The 21,559-nt window shown below is 46.6% G+C and overlaps 1 long non-coding RNA gene and 2 pseudogenes across 1 annotated transcript; 2 read left to right on the top strand and 1 right to left on the bottom strand.

Moving 5' to 3' along the window:
- Positions 1–381: 381 nt before the first annotated feature.
- Positions 382–12,368, bottom strand: LOC105480063 (golgin subfamily A member 2-like; annotated as a pseudogene).
- On the top strand, positions 6,941–21,292 carry LOC139355369 (uncharacterized). Its single transcript, XR_011608164.1, has 4 exons — positions 6,941–8,064; positions 9,496–9,559; positions 11,023–11,232; positions 20,944–21,292. It is a non-coding gene; the product is annotated as an uncharacterized lncRNA (long non-coding RNA).
- Positions 17,401–18,144, top strand: LOC105479954 (MKI67 FHA domain-interacting nucleolar phosphoprotein pseudogene; annotated as a pseudogene).
- Positions 21,293–21,559: the final 267 nt, after the last annotated feature.

Here is a 21,559-nt window from a genome sequence, read left to right as displayed (position 1 = left end):
AATAAGGGAAGGGCTGTTTACAGTTCTTGGCCTTTAAACAACTCTAAATGTCAGTCCTCAGAGTGGCATATTACAAAGTAATAAACAGTGCACACTTGAGGGCAAACCACATATTGAGCTAACGAAGACATCACCATGATTAGAATTTGATCAAACATAATAGCAGAACATAAGCCAATTTTACCTGAATTCTGTAATGAATGTACATGCTGCAATAACATTAAAAAAGCATGGCGGCCTATTCCAAACCCAAGAATAGTTTTGTGCAAATAGTGAGTCTTTGCGTGTTTGAATTCCCACCATGTAAGGGCAAACTCAATATGCATTCTCATGACCTACAATTATCAAATTAAAAAAGAAAAATGCTAAGGGATGCCAGAGTGAACATCAGGGAAAGACCCACTCTCCTTTAATTTTTTACAAATAAATGTAAACTATAAATTAGAAACACAAACAATCATGAGTGGCTCTAACGTTCGAATGAAGTAAATAAATTGTGTAGGAGATTAACCCCATCACTTTTTTTTCTTTTTTAATTTCTTGGCCAGCTCTTAGATGATGGTGATGTTTAGCTCCCTGTTCTTGGCAGCCTGAAAAGAATGGCATGAAGGGGTTGCTGTCCAAGTCTGGGTGCTCCTGGGGGTCCTGCATCTCAGGAAGCAGCTGCATGAGCTGCTGTGCAGTGGGGTCGTCGTGGGGACAAACCTCCCTGGCCACTCCTGGTGCAGGCTCCAGGCTGTCAGCTCACCTCACAAAAATCTTCGGAGAGAGGAGAGTGGGCATCTGAGTGCAGTGGAGCCTCCCCTGCTCCTGCCTGCCCGCCCTGCCTGAGGCCTCTACTCACCCTGCTGCTTGTCAGCAGCCCCAGGCTCCGGGGGGCTTGGGCACCTGGAGCGCAATCATCAGCAGGGTTCTGGGCAGCGGCCAGGAATTTGCCATGCCCCTCGTTGTGGTTGCCACCAAGCCGCAACACCAGATCCTGCAGCTCCAGCAGTTTCACCTGAAGGGAGGGGTGCTCAGCTGCACGCCGGTGCCAGTGTCCTCGCCCACGCCCATGCCCACGCCTACCCCCGCAGAGATGCTGCACACCCTACCTTCATCTCCTCCTTGTCCTGGGCCAGCCTGATGATGTCCCCCTCCTGGTGCTGCATCTTTGGCACTGCCCTCTGGCTCTCCTATGTTGTGATGTACTTTCCTGCAGGAGGACAGGGCTCAGATGCTGGGGCCCCTCCAATGGCCTTGCAGCTCCCCCTGCCTTCCCTGGCCTCTCACTCACTGATGGTGTCTGTCTTTCCCGCTAGGTGGACGAATCGAAGCTCTAATTTCTCCACCCGCTCCTTCACGTCCGCCTTCTCCTTCAGGAGGTCCATAAAGCCACTCTGGGGCCAAAATAATGGGGTCACATCTTGAGAGCAACCTTCTCTGCCCTGCCCCCACCCTTCTTGGCCCATGTCAGGACTCACTCACCTGCAGCTTCTCCATGGCCCCCTGCAGGGCCTGGTGGGTCTGCCCACACACAGACTCACCCTCAGTCCCTGGGGCTGGGGCCACTGCCTTGGGCTCCTTCTAGGCCAAGGCCACAAGGTGAGTCAGGCACTGGCACCACACCCTTTGCCCCTTCAGCTGCCCACATAGCTGTGCCTGTTTCTCCTGGGCACTGGCTCCAGTGGAGTTGAAAAATGCCACCTGAAGGCAAGAGGTGAGTATTCTTGTAGGGGCATCTACAGAAAAAACGGGGCAGGGAGGTGGAGCGCAGCCCCTTCCCTTGGGGCCTTGGAGAGTGCACCTGTTGGTGAAATGCACAGGTGAAATGATGTCTGACCACTGGCACCCAGAAGGGGTGAGGGCCCACAAAAATCAGAAGGTGGGGAAACCAAGAGCATAAAGGGGTCTGGGAGGGACCACAGAGGAAGGTGGCAAAGCGAGAGCAGGGGGAGTCAGTCTCACCATTACCTCCCGGCTCTCCAGGTCCTCCAGGATGCTCAGCATGGGCCGAGGCACCTTCTCTTCCTCATTGTCCAGATGTCCTCCTCCATCTCCTGTGGAGGGCGGACAGAGGGGTCCTCAGACAACCTGACAAGGGAGGTACTGCGAGCCCACCTCTGCCTTCACCCTCACTGTGTAACCCTGAACCAGCCCCTCCCCAGAAGGGAATGAGCTGCTGTTCTTTATTTTTACTTTTAAGAACCAAGATCTTGCTATACGGCCCAGGCACAGTCCCACTACTGTCGGTGTGGCAGTTCTGACCTGCTCCCTCTGGACCAGTTCACCCATCTTTAGGCAACCTGGTGGCCCCCCAATCCTAGGAGGTCACACTATTGATGCCGAACTTAGTGCAGACATCTGGTGAGCATAATGACCAGCTGTTCTAAAAGTCTCTTCCAACTCCTCAATCCTATGCTGCTAACAGTCCCCCTTTCCTTCTGGGGCTCTCTCCTCTTCCTCTGAGCGGTCTCCTGTACCTTGCCCAGGGAGTGCCATGAGGCTCAACTGGGCCTGAAGCTGCTGGTTCTGCTGGCTGGTAGCTTCCAGGCGCTCCTAAGGGGTGAGGAACGAGAGTGAGAAGGCACGGAGGTTGCCAGGTCATCCCCCTCAAGGCCTCATCCTCAGCAGTTCCCTCTCCTGGGTCTCCTGCAACTTTTGGCGGGCCATCTCAGCCACCACTTTGCCCTGAGCTTCATGCTGCTGCAGCTGGTCCATGAGCTGGGTCTGCAGCAGTAACTGCCTGCGCAGCGCCTCCTTCTCAGAGACCAGCTGCTGACAGGCAGCCACATACTGCTGCAGGTGACCCAGGAACCGGTCTCCCTGCTGCTGCAGACTCTGAGCCTCTTGGTTCTTCAACTTCACCTGCAGGAAGACCGTGGGCGTAAGGGTATGTGGTGGCTGGCTTCCAGATTCTGGGCCCATTAATAGGGTATTGAGGACTCTGTGGGGCTCTGTCACCCACCCAGGCCCCTGGCCCCTTGCTCCAGGCCTAAGTGACTGCCTCCCTTTCCTAGAACCCCATGCCTCCTTCGCCAGCCTCAAATCTTACACACTTCTTCCCACCATTTAAACTGTAGGCCACAGGCTGGTAGAAAAGCAGAGGGAGCCAACCACCATCTGCTAAGTGTGCTTACATGCCTAATGCTTTCCATGTATTACCTCATCTAATCCTCAGCACCTCAGCAAGGAAAATGCTAACTTCCTTTTGAAGTTAAAGGAACAGAGATTTAGAGATGTAAAGTAGTTGAATGATGACTAGTGGAACCGAAGCCAGAATCCAGTTTGAATCTAAGGAGACTTTTTTGTTTTTGTTTTGTTTTCTTTTGAGACAGAATGTCACTCTGGCCCAGGCTGGAGTGCAGTGGTGCAATCTTAGCTCACTGCAACCTCCACTTCCTGGGCTCAAGCGATTCTCATGCCTCAGCCTCCTGAGTAGCTAGGATTACAGGCATGTACCACCATGCCTGGCTAATCTGTATGTGTGTGTGTGTGTGTGTGTGTGTGATTTTAGTAGAGATGAGGTTTTGCCATGTTGTCAGGGCTGGTCTCAAACTCCAGACCCCAAGTGATTCTCCAGCTTCAGCTTCCCAGTGTTAGGATTACAGGTGTGAGCCACTGCGCCTGAAATAAGGAGCTTCTTATACCACTGACTCTTCCCCTATGATTGGGGAGCTCCATGCCTAGCTGGGATGATGATGTTCACACCTGGGAGGAGCCCAAGGCTACCCATCTCTAAAAGTCAGAGGGCAGGAAGCAAGAAACAGTCACAGGACTGCCCTGGAGGGCGCTGGGGTCACCTGTCCCCAGGCTGGAGCTGCCTTTGGCCTTGCACCTCCCCTCCCCAGAGGCTGGTGCTCACCTCCCAGCCCTTCTTGGATGGGTCAGAGGTTACCCTCTCCTTCAGCTTGCTCAGCTTCTCCTGCAGCTCCTTTACTTGCTGCTGCAACTGCAGTGCACTCTTATTCTGGTTGTTCTGGACAGAGAGAAGCAATCAGCGGCCACCCACCGCAGCTGGAGACCCCAGAACTTGGTGTCTACCTCCCATGGCACCAGGAAGCATGGAGGCAGGTGCCTTTAGAGTTACCATTTCAAGTGAGGGCTACACTTCCCCATTTTACAGGAGGGGAATCAAAGGCCTGGAGGGTTAGGGAGGAGGGCAGGCACCCCAGGTGGGGCAATGCACCAGCTCCTCAAAGCTGCTCTGTGGCTCAGCCAGCTGCTCATGGAGCTCTTGGTTCTGAGAGAGTGCGCAGTTGATGGGGGTGCGATTCTGAAAGGTTTGCATGCGTGTCTCTGCCTGCTCCTCCCAGAGCCTGGCTTTCTGCTCCAGCTCCAGCAGCCTCTCCTCCCGCTCCCACAGCCTCTCCTCCCACTCCCACAGCCTCTCCTCCCGCTCCCACAGCCTTTCCTGTTCCAGCAGCCGAGTCTCCTTCTGCTCCCAGTTCAGGTGACTCAAGCCTTGACTGTTTTGCACCTGAGCCTGGACTCTCCAGCTCCTTCCTCATGTGCTCGGCCTCAGCTTGTAGGTGCTGTTCCACCACAGAGGGCCCTGCTGGGGGCTCTGGGGGTGGGGTTCAGCTGAGAAAGGAAGCAGACAACAAGGTCCTCTGGATTCTCAGAAACAAAACAACAAATAAAAGCCCTTCTCTTGGTGCACAGCTCCTCTCAGGCTCCCCAAACTTGGCCTCACTGCTAATTATTCCTCGCACTCGGATGGTAGCCCATCTTCCAGGCCACTTTCAGATAGAGAGCCCTGTGGGTGGCTGACAATGGGCACTCCTCCCTGTTTACTGATGGGGACACTGAGGCTCATGGAGATTACAAGACTTGCCATCTCCTGGCACAGACCTCTTTCCCTCTGCCTCAAAGCCCTTCCATCCACCCACCTCCCTGGGGCATTCTAAGCCACCCCCACAACCCTCTGATGCCAGTCCTGCTCCCAGGCCATGACAGCCCATCTTACCCATCTAGTTTATGAGTTCGGCCAAGCTCCCCTCCAGCTCCTGTACCCGATGCGTGTCATGTTTCTTCTCCTCCTTCAATGTGCAAACCTGTCCAAAGCACAGGGGGAAAGGGTCCTGGAGAGAGGGGCTGGTGGCTGGACAGGCTACCATCTCCCTCTCTGCCTCCACCTCCACAAAGCCCAGACCCATGACTGTACTGGCTGTACTATTCCCATTTTACAGATGTCTAGAAAGATCCAGTGACCTATCTAAGGTGGGGGGCTTAAGGGTCAGACCTCACCTCCTCTGACATTTTCCATACTCTCTGCTGCCACCGGGCCCTCTCTCCTTTTAGATGTTGAGCATATTCATCTCTCTCTAGCTGGGCTTGTTTAAGCGATTCCATTATCTGCAACAATGGGCACAGAAGTTAGGAAGAGCTGTCCCTGATCCTCACCTGCTTCTGGCCACCTGGGGTCATCTTTCTTCCACATACCTCCCTGTGCAAAGCCTCACCTGTGTCGTGTGTGCTTCCAGCTGTGCCCGTGCCTTTATGGACTGCTGTAACTGCCGCTCGAGGACTGCTTCACAGTGGCTTGAGGACTGGATGAGTGAGAAGTTTCTGTCTGGGGAGCCCGGGCTGTTCTACCCAGTGCCCCTTAAAAGGGCTAGGGCTAGGCTCAATATACAACTTGGTCAGTAAAGGGTCAAGGCATTTCTAAGCCCATGGCCTGGTTTTTAAAAGAACTCAGTACAGTTGGAAGGGACAGGGAAAAAGATTAAATTTACAGCTGGCTGACAGAGGCCCAGAGAGAACAGATAATATTGCTATTGTTATTACTGTTATTACTACCACTGTTTGAACCATTATTGAGTGCTTCACCAGGCACCATGCTAACGATCCCATTGAATCCTCACAACCACCATATGAGATAGTTACTATGATTACCTCTATTGTGTAGATGAAAAACATGGAGTATTAGAGGTTAAGTGCTTGCCTAAGATCACTTAGACAGAGCTGGGATTTGAATACCCAGATCTATCCTATTCTCTAAGCCCATTTTACTTGCTGGGGGTGGGGGCACAGATAGGAGGAAATTAATCTTTTGCTCACTTTTTGAAAGGATGATACACTCACATAGTCCAAAACTCAGAAGATACAGAAGGGAAGTATCTCTCAGCCACCCTGTTGCTCTCTGCTGAATTTTTTTACAAATCCTTGCAGATATGTTTTATGTATATTATCATAGTATGTACACACAAACACACACACGTTCCCCCTCTCTACACAAATGGTAACATACTAAAGGTACTCTTCTGTACCTTCACAGTACAAGTACCCAATCTCCCACCTAGGACTTGGTTAAGGCCACAGCCAGGTAAGGGCAGGGTGGGCACTTGGCTTCCAAGCTCTGCATCCAGTGCTCACTCCCACAGTGCCCCCCAACTAACCCACAGCAGTTGACTCAGCCCCAGGCTGCCTCTAACAACCACACACAAAAGCAGCAAGAAATGGCCATGCTGCCTTCTGGGCAGGACTCCATCCTGCAGCAAAGAGGGCAGTAACAGAAGAGCCGTGCTGCACTCTGTGCTCTGGGGTCCCTCCAGGTGAGGCCTGGGCACCCCAGCTCCCCATTTGCCCTTGGCACTAGGGGCCCCCATGCCCTTTCTTCAGGACCCCAAGGGGAAACTGAAGCCCAGGATTGGTAGCATGGAATCAGGGGATGCCACTGGACTCTTAGCAATGACTCAGTGTTTTCATTGACTTGACCGATTGTTGTGGAGCTCGAGTCCAGGGCTACTGCTAGTTCTTGGTACTGGTTCTGAGGCGCATGCAGAGAGGAGAAATTGGAGGAGGATTGTGGGGAGAGGTAGAGAGAACAGTCATTATGGCTGGGATGTGTGTGGGCTGTCTCAACTGGCAGAGGGGCACTCAGCCCCCACTGTGGGAGGAGGTTGGGGGGCTGGCCTACAGGGTCACTGCACCTTGGCCCAGGGCCTCTTACCTCCAGATCCTTCAGAGTAGCAGATGATGCAGGGGTAATAAAAATAAGAAATTAAAAAAAAAAAAATTTACATGGGAAACAATTATGGCTATAGAGAAAGTATAAAAACAGCAACGGGCCGGGCACAGTGGCTCATGCATGTAATCCCAGCACTTTGGGAGGCTGAGGTAGGTGAATCACTTGAGGCCAGGAGTTTGAGACCAGCCTGGGCAACATGGTGAAACCCCGTCTCCACTAAAAATACAAACAAATTAACCAGGCATGATGGTGCTTGTCTGTTTTCCGAGCTACTGGGAAGACTGAGGCACGAGCATCACTTGAACCTGGGAGGCGGAGGCAGTAGGGAGCCAAAATTGCACCACTGCATTCCAGGAGAGAGAGTGAGACTCTATCTCAAAAACAAAAATGAAAACAAAAACAAAACAGCAAGAAGGAAATATGGGGATCTGGGCCTTTGTTTCTGGAACCTGGGCTGGGCATGGCTGCAGGATTCCTCTAGGCCTGTGCTCCCCACCGTATCATTCAGTGTCTCTTCTGAGCCAGCAAGGTGAGTCACAGCACCTGGACAGACCTGACCTACTGGGGGTAACAGGTGTGATGACTGAACAACTCTCTAACAGCAGCCAAGAGTGCTCTGTCAGTCTCCCTCCCCATGCCCATATCCAGCAGGATCAGCCTCCACTCTTGCCCTGCTCCTTTGGCTTGGCAGGAGTCTCCCAGGCAAGTTAGATATGGAGGAAATGCCAAATCACAGCCAGAGGAGGTCATCTCCAAGCCCCATGTGTCCCTATGCCCTGCCTCCTACCAGGCTCTTTGTGCTCCTGAAAGGTGCTCTGTGAGTTCATAATCACGGCCATGACCTCACTGCTCCCCCTGCCTCCCCCACTCCCCATACGGATGCATGTTACCCACCTTTAATCTTCCAGCCAACCTCAAATGTCACCTCCTCCACCCTTGAGTCCATTCAGAACCAACCTCCCCCTGAGCTGAGCATTTGGAATGTTCCATATTTCTCTCTTGCCTCCTTCAGAGGAGTCTGCCTCCCTCAGTCTGCACCCTACATTGTTCAGCTATTCTCTCCACTGTTTATTTAGCAAAGTGCCTTCGTTGTCAAAAGCCCAGTAAATACGGTAAGTGCCCATTTGATTTTCAAGAGATTAGGGTCTTGGTCACTCATCTGTTTGGTTAACCTCACATCTTTTACGGTTAATTCCTCTGAAAAAATAGCTTCAACCCTTTCAACTATAATATGAACTCATTTTCTCTTAACCCTATGTTCCCTGTTCTTAAACCAAAATGAGTTAATGCAAAATAAGCACAAACATTTATGTGGTCTATAGATCCTTGCCTTTAGGGCAAACCCTAAAGGTTGTTTTTTTGTTGTTGTGTTGTTGTTGTTTTTTCATCTCTCTTAGTCTAAGAGTACCACACTGGGCATTCAAAAGCCCAAGTCCCAGGCCGGGCATGATGGCTCACGCCTGTAATCCCAGCACTTTGGGAGGTGGGGGCAAGTGGATCACTTGAAGTCAGGAGTTCAAGACCAGCCTGGCCAACATGGTGAAACCCTTTAGTAGAGGTGAAACCCTCTACTAAAAATACAAAGATTAGTTGGGCATGGTGGCAGGCGCCTGTAATCCCAGCTACTCAGGAGGCTTGCCTTAGTCTGAGAATCACTTGAACCCGGGAGGCAGAGGTTGCAGTAAGCTGAGATCACACCACTACACTCCAGTTTGGGTGAGAGAGTGAGATCCTGTCTCAAAAAAAAAAAAAAAAAAAAAAAAAAGCCGCAAATCCTACATGCCTGCTCTGTACATTATTCCCAAATTACTTTTAAACTTTAAGGCATATCTCACCTTCTCCAAGATGGTAAAAGATGCAGGGAAGAAAAAAACTCAATCGAGCAGGTGAAGAAGCAGACATAAACAGGCTGAAGGTTAATGGCAGCAACATAAAATAAACCAAAGTATCCCCCAAAGCAGAGAAGCCTCGGGGCATGCACAGCTGGAGAGAACAAGCCAGAGAGGTGTCTCAGCACTGCTTCACCTTGCATTTGTCCAATGGGAGAGCGCTACCCCATTGGAATGGTTAAGGATGAACACCAGCACCTTCAGAATGTCCTGAATCTGCAGGAGGTAAAAAGGGAAAACAAGGGCAGGGGGAGAAAGACAGAAGTGGCTTAGAGAGAAGCAAGAAAGTCAGGGAAGGAGGAAAACGTGGGTTCAGGGAAACGAACGGCCGAAGCAGAGCCGAGATCAAAACCACGGCCTGTGCCATTCTTCCAAACAGCCACCCGCTGCCTTGCCGGGGCAGGAACAAATGGATGGAAGAGTCTCCTGAGCAATGCAGTCAGAGTGGAGTCACCTGACCAATGCAGCTCTTAATCTGCTCACTAGACCCCTCTCCTCAGGCCCAGGACCTGGGCAATGAATCTAGTAGAGCTCCACACCACCACCTGCATTTAAAAAAACAGACTTCTGAGTAAAGGGTTCACTTGAACAAAGGGGGCTCCAACTAAAAAACAAGATTTAAAGACATTGATCTTATCCAGTATCTTCTTACAGAGGAGGAAACTGAAGCCCATGGGAAGAAGTGTTTATTTTTCTATGGTCACCCAGCAATCTGGTGGTAAGTTAGATCTTCTCTTAATTCTAGTGCCTGGGGCCCTCCTTACCACATCCTGGGGCCCTTTCAGTGACTTCTAAAGGGACAGCCTGATGGCAAGTGGCTGTTCTCATTGGCCTGGCTTCCCCTTGAGACTGGGGATGAGAAAAATCAAACAACAACAACCATTTCCTGGCTGTCCTGGGTGTTTACAGCAGGCCATGTACTAGGGATTAACATAAAAACAACAGGAATTACAAATCTCATTTACACTTCACAAATGGAAGTCAAGCAACACCATTCTATTTTACAGATGTGAAAAGAGAGGCCCAAAGAGCTCAAGCAACTTGCCCTAAATCATATCCCTAGCAGATGGAGAGGCAGGATTCAAACCCAGAATTCTTAATCAGTACCCAGCAGTTCTTCCACAGTCTTAACAATTACCCTCTACTGCCCCTTGGGCCCACTATCCCCAGGAGCCTGGCCAGCCAAGACTCATATCCCCAGGTGAGTGGCAACCACCAGGAGTGGTTGTCCCAGAGCTACTGCGATTTTTTTTTCTTTTTTCTCTTCACTCCTGCTGGAACACCAGGGCTGTTCCTCTGCTGTTATTCTTTTTTTTTTTTTTTTGAGACGGAGTCTCACTGTGTCTCCCAGGTTGGAGTGCAGTGGCGTGATCTCGGCTCACTGCAAGCTCCGCCTCCCGGGTTCACGCCATTCTCCCGCCTCAGCCTCCCAAGTAGCTGAGACTACAGGCGCCCGCCACCACGCCCGGCTAGTTTTTTGTATTTTTACTAGAGACGGGGTTTCACCATGTTAGCCAGGATAGTCTCGATCTCCTGACCTCGTGATCCACCCGCCTCGGCCTCCCAAAGTGCTGGGATTACAGGCTTGAGCCACCGCGCCCGGCCGTCTGCTGTTATTCTTTTAACTGTGGGAAAGAAGAGCAGTAACACTCATGAGAACTACAAGCCCCTACAGTCACATCCTCCTTTACAGGTTTTACAAAATAATCTTATACACCATCTGATTTAATGCCAACAACAACTGTACCAAGTGTTGCCACAATCACTTAGTGATTGAGAGGGATTGATATCATGGCTAAAAAAAAAAAAAAAAAAAGGGCAATACTGGAACTTAAACTCAGTCTTCTGACTCCAAGCTCTGGGGTTTTGCCATGAATCAGCAGCTGCCAGGGACCAAAACCAGAGGTAGAGGTAGAAAAGTAAACATTAAGTGGGCAGGGACTCTACACTGCGTGGTTTAGAGTCATATATCCTCACACGTCTGTTAGTGTTAAGAAGTGCACCAGTACCTCAAACTTTTATATCAATGTGTCCTCATGGCAGAAGGCAGCCTTTCTGTTAAATCTAGGAATTTATCAGAAAGAGAACAACCTAAGCCTCATTTCAGAGAGGTCTGGTATACTCTTAGAAACCTATGTGACTGTCATCCGTAAGTACACTAATTTTTTTTTCTCTCTCAAGAGAATCAAGGGAAACTGATGCTTCAGAAAGATGTCCCACATTTATCCTGTGGCACTCAAAGCATCCCAGGTTGAGATGATATGAAGAAGATTCAAGCTGTCAAGTTCAGTTTCTCAAGCTCTGTTACACAGAAGATGAGCAGATCTCACTCCAGAGACCACTGACTGAAGGGCAATCTGGTCCCAGAACCATGGAGAATTAGAATATGAGGTGGAAAACTCAGAAAAAATTGTAAAGTCTTTCTGGAGAGTAGAAGCTTGGGAGAAAACCAAACCAAACCCGTTCTCCTGTTGCCACCCAGAGACACTGTTAACGTTTTGAGTTCATGGAGGAAGTGTAGGCTTTTCACACTGTCAATGTCTATGTTAAGGGAGTAAGGCAGCCTGAAAACTCTTGCTCCCAGGTCCCATAGTCCCCATTCCCCTTCCAGCTGGAAATTTGTGCTGCAACCAGAGGAACCAGAAATGGGGTGAGAATGCTGGGTCCTAAGATCAAAGGCTGGTCTTGGAGCAGTAATGACAGTTCCTAGGGGCACTGTGACATCACTACATTCCATTCCTCCTGAGGAGGAGAACACATCAGCATGATGGCTGAGTCACTGCTCCATGATGTGGGAGGGGAATGCAGGGCTGGGACCCATGTCCTTGGAGATGCCAGCCCAAAGAGCCCAGGGAAGTTGGGCTTGGGGCAGCAGAAGGCAGAGTCTGCAGCAGGAAGCCCTAGGAGTCACCAGCCCAACGTCACTCAGAGTGACTGACGAGGGCAGAGGCTTGGGCAGGGGACCCAGGGCCTTGGAGATGTGAGCCCAAAGAACCCAGGGAGGTCAGGCTTGGGGCAGCAGGTGAGGGCCGAGTATGGACCAGGGAGCTCCAGGAGTCACCCGCCCAAAGTCACCCTGGGGTGACTGGCGAGGGCAGGGGCTGGGCTGCTTGCCAAAGGGGTAGGGCTGACTGACAAGACTTTGGTTGGGGAACCCCAGAGGTCCTGGGTTTGGGGGGCCAAGCCTGGTGTGCCTCAGGAGTTGTATGGTCTTGGTAGTGGTTTTGCCATTGGAGGGGATTTGTGGCTGGGTTGGGGGGCCACGACCTGGTGTGTTTTACCTTTTTCTTGGCTGTGGCCTGTTTACTTTGTCAAGTTTCTTCCAACATCGTGGGGTGGGGAGGGAGGCAGTGTTGGGGCCACATCAGTGAAATCCCAGCAATGACCACAAAATACCTCCCGTCACCTACCAGGCAGCTGTGCGACTGAGCCAGAGGAGGTGTAACCAGGGCACCACTAGAACTCAGAATAGGGGCGTGGCCTTAATGATCCAAGTCCATTGGTCAATGAGAAAGATGAATGTGAAAGGAGGTGTGGCCAGGCAGTAGCATGTCCAGAGGGACCTGTGGTGTCACAAGGAAAGCTGTCCATGCAACCACTGACCCCGCCCACTCTGGGAGAGGGGAGGGGCTGCCCACTCCAGGAGAGGGGAGGGGGTCGACTTTTGCTTTAAAAGCTTTAAAACTTTAAAAAAGAAACTTAAAAAAAAGTGTGTATACTTTATAAATATGTGTCTATGTGTGTGTATCTGTGTGTTCCTCCAGAGCTGTCTTCATTATCCAGCTTCTATGCAATGAGTTTGGCCTATATTTTTCATCTTCAAATGGAGTACAAGAATTACCAGTATTACCTCAATTGAGATACAAATCCTATAAAAATGGAAAATCTATAGCATGCTTGATGATTAATAAAGCAGACTATATTACTCAACATTCCAATAAGATAAAATAATCACAGTGATTTCCCTTTTTTAGAAAAATGTTTCTCTTATTCTCCTACATTATTGTTAAGATATTTTTGAAACAAGAAACATGTCTACTATCTTTAAAAACACTAAGCATTTGGGCCTGGTGCGGTGGCTTATGCCTGTAATCCCAGCACTTTGAGAGGCCAAGGGAGTGGATCACCTGAGGTCAGTAGTTCAAGACCAGCCTGGCCAACGTGGTGAAACCCCATCTCTACTAAAAATACAAAAACTATCCAGGCATGGTGGTAGATGCCTGTAATCCCAGCCACTCGTGAGGCTGAGGCAGGAGAATTACTTGAACCCAGGAGGCATAGGTTGCAGTGAGCCAAGATCACGCCACTGTACTCCAGCCTGGGTGACAGAGCAAGACTCCATCTCAAAAAATAAAATAAAATAAAAAATAAATGAAAACACAAAGCTTTCAATTTAATAAGCACTCAAAGCTCTTTACCAGTTTAAAACAAATACACGGTCCATTTTTCGAGAATCACCTGGCCTCTCTAAGCTTTGCGAATGATACTGAATTTCTCACTTGATACTTGGCTATGATTCGCAATCATGAAGACCAAGAATTGTGTTATGTCACTGTGTATTGCTTGTTACCTGAATTCCACAGTAGGCTGGGATCAAGGGTTGAATCTTTCATGATTTGCTCCATAACCTGTGTGCTTCTTATCCCAGACCAAACTAAGCTTTTCTCTAGAGTTCTACAATTTACAGTTAGTAGACAAGAGTGGTTCTCAAAGATGTAGTCTCTGGACGAGCAGCACCAACAGCACCCGAGAACTTTTTATAAGTGCAAATTCTCAGGCCTCGCCCCAGACCTGATGAATCAGAAACTCCGGAGTAGGGCTCAGCAATCTGTGCTGCAGTAATCCCTCCAGGTGTTGAAGAACCTCTGGCATACAGCAGGTAGAAAAATGTGTTTCTTTCTGTAGGTTCAAAGCCAGGGATACTATATGTTCTCTCTTGATATGAAACAATGACATGCAATTAAAAGACATAAATCTCCTTCCTACTCCCATCCTGCATCCAATGTGTTTTATTTTTATGAGTTAAATAAGAAAACAAGTGGCAATCAGAGATTTCATCTAAAAAGTATATTTATAAGTATCAGTTCTCATCCAGTCTGATCTCATACGATACCATTTGCATCCTCTTACATCTCAAGTTTTAAAAAAGTGTCTTCACAATGTAAGTCTCAGGCACACTAGGAGTTCTATAATAAAACACCAAGGCTGGGCGCGGTAGCTCACGCCTGTAATCCCAACACTTTGGGAGGCCGAGGCAGGTGGATCACCTGAGGTCAGGAGTTTGAGGCCAGCCTGACCAACATGGAGAAACTCCGTCTCCACTAAAAATTCAAAATTAGCCGGGTGTGGTGGCACATGCCTGTAATCCCAGCTACTTGGGAGGCTGAGGCAGCAGAATCACTTGAACCTGGGAAACAGAGGTTGTGGTGAGCCAAGATCACACCATTGCACTCCAACCTGGGCAACAAGAGCAAAACTCCATCTCAAAAAATAAAATAAAATAAAATAAAATAAAATAAAATAAAATAAAATAAAATTTAAAAAGTAAAATAAAATAAAAATAACACAGCAAGCAGATCAGAATGTCCAAACTTACTAGAGAAGAAAAGTGGAATCATTGGCTATATTTTCAAATTGCATTCAACAGGAAATGTAAGTTTTGAATTCTTTTCATCTTCCTACTTCCAAGTTAATAGAATTAAACCAGAATACTCCATTCTTTCAAAGCCTCTAGCCAGGCAAAATTTTACTGTCTTACTTCTTGCTTTCAATGGATAGAAAGCAGAGTCCTGGTAGGCACATTTTGTATACCTGCAAAGATGCAGAACTAAACAGTTCCATCTGTTCAATATTAAAACAAAAGTCCTGTAAACCTCAGATGGTGAGTGTAATACTTTAGCACCAGCACCAAAGCCTCAAACATGAAAGGATACCAAGAATACCACTAGCAAACAAAAGTGAGCTCTTAGCTGGGAGCAATAGTTCATGCCTGTAATTCCAGCACTTCGCCAAGCCAAGGTGAGAAGATTACTTGAAGTCAGGAGTTTAAGACCAGCCTGGGCAGCATAGCAAATTCGCATCTCTACAAAAAAATTTAAAAATTAGCTGGGCGTGGTGGCACACGCCTGTAGTCATAGGTACTTGGGAGGCTAAGGTAGGTAAATTGCTTGAGCTCAGGAGTTCAAGGCTGCAGTAGCTATGATCATGTCACTGCACTCCAGCCTGGATGACAGAGCGAGACCTAGATAATTACAGTCTGTCCTGCTCCTGTTTACATTAAAATCACCAAGTTAAAATGCTTTCAATCAGCAGGATAAAAATTAAGTGAAATGTGACTTTGGAGTCTAGCCAGAAAATAGGCAATGGAAAAACAGCCACTTCCCACAAGAATAAAAATCAGGGAGAAGTATTGTTTTCATTTATTTATATTTAAATTTCCTTTCTTTTCCCTATTTTTTCTCATGTATGTATCACATGTAGTCTAGAGAGCTTGAATCCCTGCCTTTTAAGGTAAATCAGCCCATTTCTGTCTCTATAAATTTGCCTTTTTTGGACATTTCAAATCAATGGAATTATACAACATCTGGTCTCATGTCTGGCTTTTTTACTTAGCTAATGTTTTTGAGGTTGTTCTAGGACACACAACATGTTTTGGTAGTTTGTTCCTTTCATTATTGAGTAGAAATCCACTGATGGATATATCACATTTTGTCAGTAGAGAGCCTTTTAAACTCAGATTCCAACTTCCTGTGGTCTAAATGAAACCCTCCAAACACAGGACTTACAGGGGAAGCTGCTGTGCATGTCAAAATAGCTACTTATCAGAACCAGCTTTGTCATCAGGACCCTGAATTGCTGCAGAAATTTTTATTATTTTGCAACCTCTTTTTTACAAGGAACTTCTGTGCTACTACACATCAGGATTTTGAAGCATCTGATACATCCATTTAATAAGTACAAGCATGTATCTGAGTGGACAAGAAAGTGAAACCATCCATCATACACTACATACTTTTTCCTTTTTTTTTTATTTTTTCCTCCTCCAGACTGGACCAGGGAATCTCTCAACTTTCTAGAGTATCCTGTCTCCATGTACAAAGTCAAACAGTATTAAAGATCCTGCTGCCTTTGTTAGGCAGATTTGGAGGGGAGGCCCAATAGCAAGGGTGGAGAGGAAAAAGAGAGTGGAACTTGTGGAACAGGAAGCCCCGGGGGTCTGTACTTGGCTCCCAGCTGTTGAGGATGTTGTGGATGGTGAGGTGCTGATGGTGTCCTGAGGCAGCCTAGCACCTCCAGTAGACCCAGAAGGTCTTGATTTGGACCCTTATCCGTGTCACATGTGTTTAAAAGCTGTTTTTGCTTTTGTTATTTTCCTACATAATCATTACTTGGTAGTTAGTTATTAATCTTTCTTTGGGAGAGAGACGGGGCTTTAAAACTGAAGGACATAATTTTCATTAAAATATCAAAAATGGAAAAAGATTACTTTGTAAACAATTTGCTATATAAACCAAATGGCAGCTGTTGAGAATCTCAATAAAATGTTAAATGCATGTGCTGCTTTTAGAAGAAACAAAGAAGAAAATGCATTTGCTGGCAGTGGTACCTTTTGCCTAAGGTTGGGTCACTGTGTCATCATACTGTGGTGGGGAGTATGTGTGGTGTATACGTGTGAAACTTTTCATCTCAGGATGGATCATAATTTTAGTTGCATTTTTCCTTCCAAATAGGGTTACAAAGTAGTAAAACATGGGCTTGGAAGTGACAGACCTGAATGAATCAGGACAACTTAAAAATCCAATAAAACCAATTTTTAATAATCCTGAGGTTGGTTTGTGAAACAATAGATACAATTATTTATTCTAAGCATCTGGTTATAATTTTGAATCAGCAATACATACTGTCTCCACCTTTTTTTTTTATGGAAACAAAGTTTTCATCCAGAAAACCCCAAAACAGTGACTTTTTTTTGTAAGACAAGGTCTTACTCTGTCACCCAGGCTGGAGTAGAGTGGTAGATCTCAGCTCGCTACAGCCTTGACCTCCCACCTCAGCCTCCTGAGTAGCTGGGACCACAGGTGCCACCGCGCCTGGCTAATTTATTGTATTTTTTGTAGAGATGGGGTTTTGCCATGTTACCCAGGCTGGTCTCAAACTTCTAGGCTCAAGCCGTTCACCCACTTCTGCCTCCCAAAGTGCTATGACTACAGGCGTGAGCCACTGTGCCTGGCCTGAAGGGACTTTTTAAAATGTAAGTTCAACCATCTCATCTGAACTCTTTTAATTGGAGGTATCTCTTCTCTCATTCTCCTCATCTTTGATGTTCTCCTGAGTTCACTGCTGACTGGGATGTACAACATATATTTCAAAGTCAAGGCTGGGTGCAGTGGCTCACGCCTATAATCCCAGCACTTTGAGAGTCCAGGGCAGGCAGATTGTGTGAGCCCAGGAGTTCTAGACCAGCCTGGGCAACATGGCGAAACCCTGTTTTTGTTAAAAACACAAAAAATTGGGAGTTTCCTAGAGCGCTGCCTGGAGTTGGTGTTCGCTGCTTTCCGCATGGCGGCTTTTTCCAGCCCGGCTGGGCCAATCCTGTTGCTGAACCTGCAGGTTTCAGAAGGAAGTGGCGCAGGTTCACAAGCGCGTAACCGGGCCAAAAAAAAAAAAAAAAAAAAAAAAAAACGAGAACAACTTTCTCCTGGAGTAGTCTATGTGCGCCACCCACCTAACCTACTTAAGGAAACCCAGATCCTTTCCTATTTCTCCCAGTGTGGCACTGTTACGAAGGTCAGACTGTCCAGAAAGAAAAGGACTGGATATAGCAAAGGCTATGCATTTGTGGAGTTTGAGTCTGAGGATGTTGCCAAGATAGTTGCTGAAACAATGAACAACTACCTGTTTGGTGAAAGACCCTTGGAGTGTCATTTCATGTCACCTGAAAAAGTATAGAAAGAACTCTTTAAAGACTGGAATATTCCATTTAAGCAGCCATCATATCCATGAGTGAAATAGTATAATCAGAATCGGCACTTAACACAAAATCTACGAATGGAGGAGCGATTTTGAAAAAAAGAAAGATTACTCGGGAAGAAATTAGCTTACAAAGGAATTGATTATGATTTTCCTTCTTTGATTTTACAGAAAACGGAAAGTATTTCAAAAATGAATCGTCGGACGTCTACAAAAGGCCAGGTTTTATGTTAGAAGAAGCAAAAGGTTTTAGGCACTCCTGACACTCCTGAGAAGACTGTGGATAGCCATGGCCCCACACCGGTTTGTACATCAACATTTTTGGAGAGATGAAAATCTGAAGTGGCTGAAATGAATGATGATGATAAAGATAAGGAAATAGTTTTCAAACAGCCTGTATCCTGTGTAAAAGAAGAAATACAAGCAACTCAAACACCTACACATTCACAGAAAAAAAGTCATAGAAAAAGCAATCAGTATTTTTCAATGTATTATATATATTTCTTTTGAAAAAGATAATATTTTTATGATAAAAAATACAAAAAATTGGCCGGGCGCGGTGGCTCAAGCCTGTAATCCCAGCACTTTGGGAGGCCGAGACGGGCGGATCACGAGGTCAGGAGATCGAGACCATCCTGGCTAACACGGTGAAACCCCGTCTCTACTAAGAAATACAAAAAACTAGCCGGGCGAGGTGGCAGGCGCCTGTAGTCCCAGCTACTTGGGAGGCTGAGGCAGGAGAATGGCGTGAACCCGGGAGGCGGAGCTTGCAGTGAGCTGAGATCCGGCCACTGCACTCCAGCCTGGGCTACAGAGCGAGACTCCGTCTCAAAAAAAAAAAAATACAAAAAAATACAAAAAATTAGCTGGGTGTGGTGGCTCATGCCTGTAGTCCCAGCTACCTGGGAGGCTGAAGTGTGAGGATCACCTGAGCCCAGGAAGTTGAGGCTGCAGTGAGCCATGATCACCGCACTGCACTCCTGCCAAGTCAAGTCATTACATTTATCTTAACCTGTTCTAGGCTGGCTTATGAGAGATTTGTATTAAGAACACAATAGGCAATCTCACAGACATCTAAGTACAGAACTCAAAATATAACCCCACCATGGAAGGACTGGGCTGGGAGGTTTTTTTCTCTCCTGCGTGCCTTCACTCTGGACTTCTGCTCCATACTTGTGCTTTGCTCTGCAGATGGACATTCAGCACGTGCTCCAGGTTTCTCCAATCTCTGAGGCTTTGGCCTGCCCTGGCAGCACCCCTGGTCCCAGTGTTACTGGACCTTTCCTTACAGATGCTCCTCTGCAAAAATACCTATCGAACACTCTCTGTTTAATTTTCAGTTAGCAAGACAGAGAATCTGATCTGTCTAGCAGTGGGGGTGGGGGTTCGCTGGTTGTCCCTGGATTTGTAGTGCTGCCCTTTCCAAAGACTTGAGGAGGGACCAGATATCCAAAAAGTGGGTGTGGGTGGAAAATCAGTAATACAGTCTACTTCAACAAGAAAGCATAATGTAGAGGCGGTGGCTCACGCCTATAATCCCAGCACTTTAGGAAACCCAGGCAGGTGGATCACTTGAGTTCAGGAGTTCCAGACCAGACTGAGCAACATGGCAAAACCCCATCTCTACTAAAAATACAAAAAATAAGCTGGGTGTGGTGGCGCATGCCTGTAGTTCCAGCTACTTAGGAGGCTGAGGTGGGAGGACTGCTTGAGCCCAGGAAGTCAAGGCTGCAGTGAGCCAAGATCACTATGTCACTGCACCCCAGCCTGGGTGACAGAGCGAGACCCCATCTCAAAAAAAAAAAAAAAAAAAAATGTATAAAGTGAAGCATCTGTATGCATGATTGAAGTCATGCTTTCCATATATTTTTTCCCCACTGTATCTTAAGCTTTTGCCTATGTTATCAAGTACTCACAAGCATTATTTTAATGGTTGTATCAGAATCCATTATCTGGACTCATTATCATTTATCCATCTACAGTTGCTGGAGATACTGCCCTTTCTGCCACACTCAGTCACCCTTACTGACCTTGCTCTGTGTCCACTTATCTACTAATATACATACTGCTATTTAGGAATTAAAGTTAAGAATAAATAGTTATCATAGTTCGTAACACTTCAAAAAAAATGTATCTTCCTAAAAACAGAATGACTTGGTGGTTAAGATAATTTTAAAGTAAAATAGATAAATTGATATTGAAATTAACATTGTGCTTTCTTCTTGTATCTATTCTTCACTTCTCTGTCATTTTGATGGGTAAAGTTTCATTTGGAAGGATTTTTATTTCAAAATAGAAATAGCATATGACATAAGAGTGGGAACTCTGAAAGGTTCAACTTTCTAGTCACTAGTTTCCTAAGATTTTCACAAAAGCTATGGATAGTCAATCATGATTGGCCTGTATTGAAAGTGAGTTGACATTATGTACAACTTACGCATATACTTTCTATCAGATATAGAAAAATAGGTGGTGTGTTTGGAAAAGTATTGGGCTAGGAGTCAGGAAGCTTGACTGCTGGTCCCAACCCTGCTTCTTCAGTTGAGCACCCCTAGACAGTCATTCAGCAGCTATTTCTTAAATACCTAATGAATTTCAGATTTTGTAGTTGGGCTGGGAATATAGACAGTCATGCACTCATGATTCTCCAAGTCTTCCTTTCTCATCCAAGCTCACTGTGAGCTTTCTTATGCATTGTGTAAATTCGTCTCCTAACAAGCGCCAACTCTCTCTCCAACTGGCTTCCCAGGGCAGTTGTGTGGATCAAATGAGAGAGAATATGTGTGAAAGCAAATTGTAAGTGATTTTAAAATGCAATAAAAATATGACCCATGGAAAATTATTTAAAGATCCTTAGAATTTTAAATAAACAGTACATTAACCTGAGTTCTCTATGGTTTTTATTTTAAATAGATATGAAAGTTTTACAATGGACCATAGATATGGTTGAAAATCTTGGCTTGATTATTCTCCAAGAAAATGATACAGTGGTTTGTGTGATTAATTTTCTAAAATCACCAGCCAAAAAAAAAAAAAAATCATTTTTGAGTTGTATCAGTCAAAGGAACGTTGACTGTATAATGGAGAAATGTTTTCTGTGTTCACTAACAGCTTGCCTTTGTTTGATTCCAGCTGCAGCATATCATGAGTGATGAGATCCGTGTGCAGGTGACTGACCTTTACCCGGCAGAAAATAATAATGGGGCCACCGGAGGCCAGCTGAACACACAGAACTCAAGGAGCCTCCTGGAGTCAACGTGTCAGCGGAAAGTCGAACAGCTAATGTCAGATGAGAATTGCTTTAAGGAGAGAGTTGCTCATGTAGTCAAAGACCTTGCTGGTGACAATGTAAGTTGTTAGGATTCTCTGAACCAGAAGTTAAAGCCAGGGTACTTTGACCCTGTGATTCTACTCCTGGAACTTTTTAGAGTTCCTAATGAACTCACCAGAGAAATACAAAGGGGAAGTAACTATCTTCCTGGACAATCTACTTTGTTTCTTTCTTGCCTTTAAAAAAAAAACAAACAAACTAGTTATATACGATTTTTACAAATTTGTATTCTTCATTTTCTCTGAACAGTTTTCATAGTATACTTTGTAAGTATTATCGTTAGAAAAATGTTGGTACATTAAATCCATGGTCATGGTCATTACAGAAAAGAAAACATAGGCCTGGCACACATGGCTCACACTTGTAATCCCAGCAATCTGGGAGGCCAAGGTGGGCGGATCACTTGGGACCAGCTTG

The sequence above is a fragment of the Macaca nemestrina genome, chromosome 9, assembly GCF_043159975.1.
Source record: "Macaca nemestrina isolate mMacNem1 chromosome 9, mMacNem.hap1, whole genome shotgun sequence".
NCBI lineage: Eukaryota > Metazoa > Chordata > Mammalia > Primates > Cercopithecidae > Macaca > Macaca nemestrina.
The sequence above is the reverse complement of the archived record's forward strand: the minus strand, read 5'-3'. Positions and strand labels throughout refer to the sequence as shown.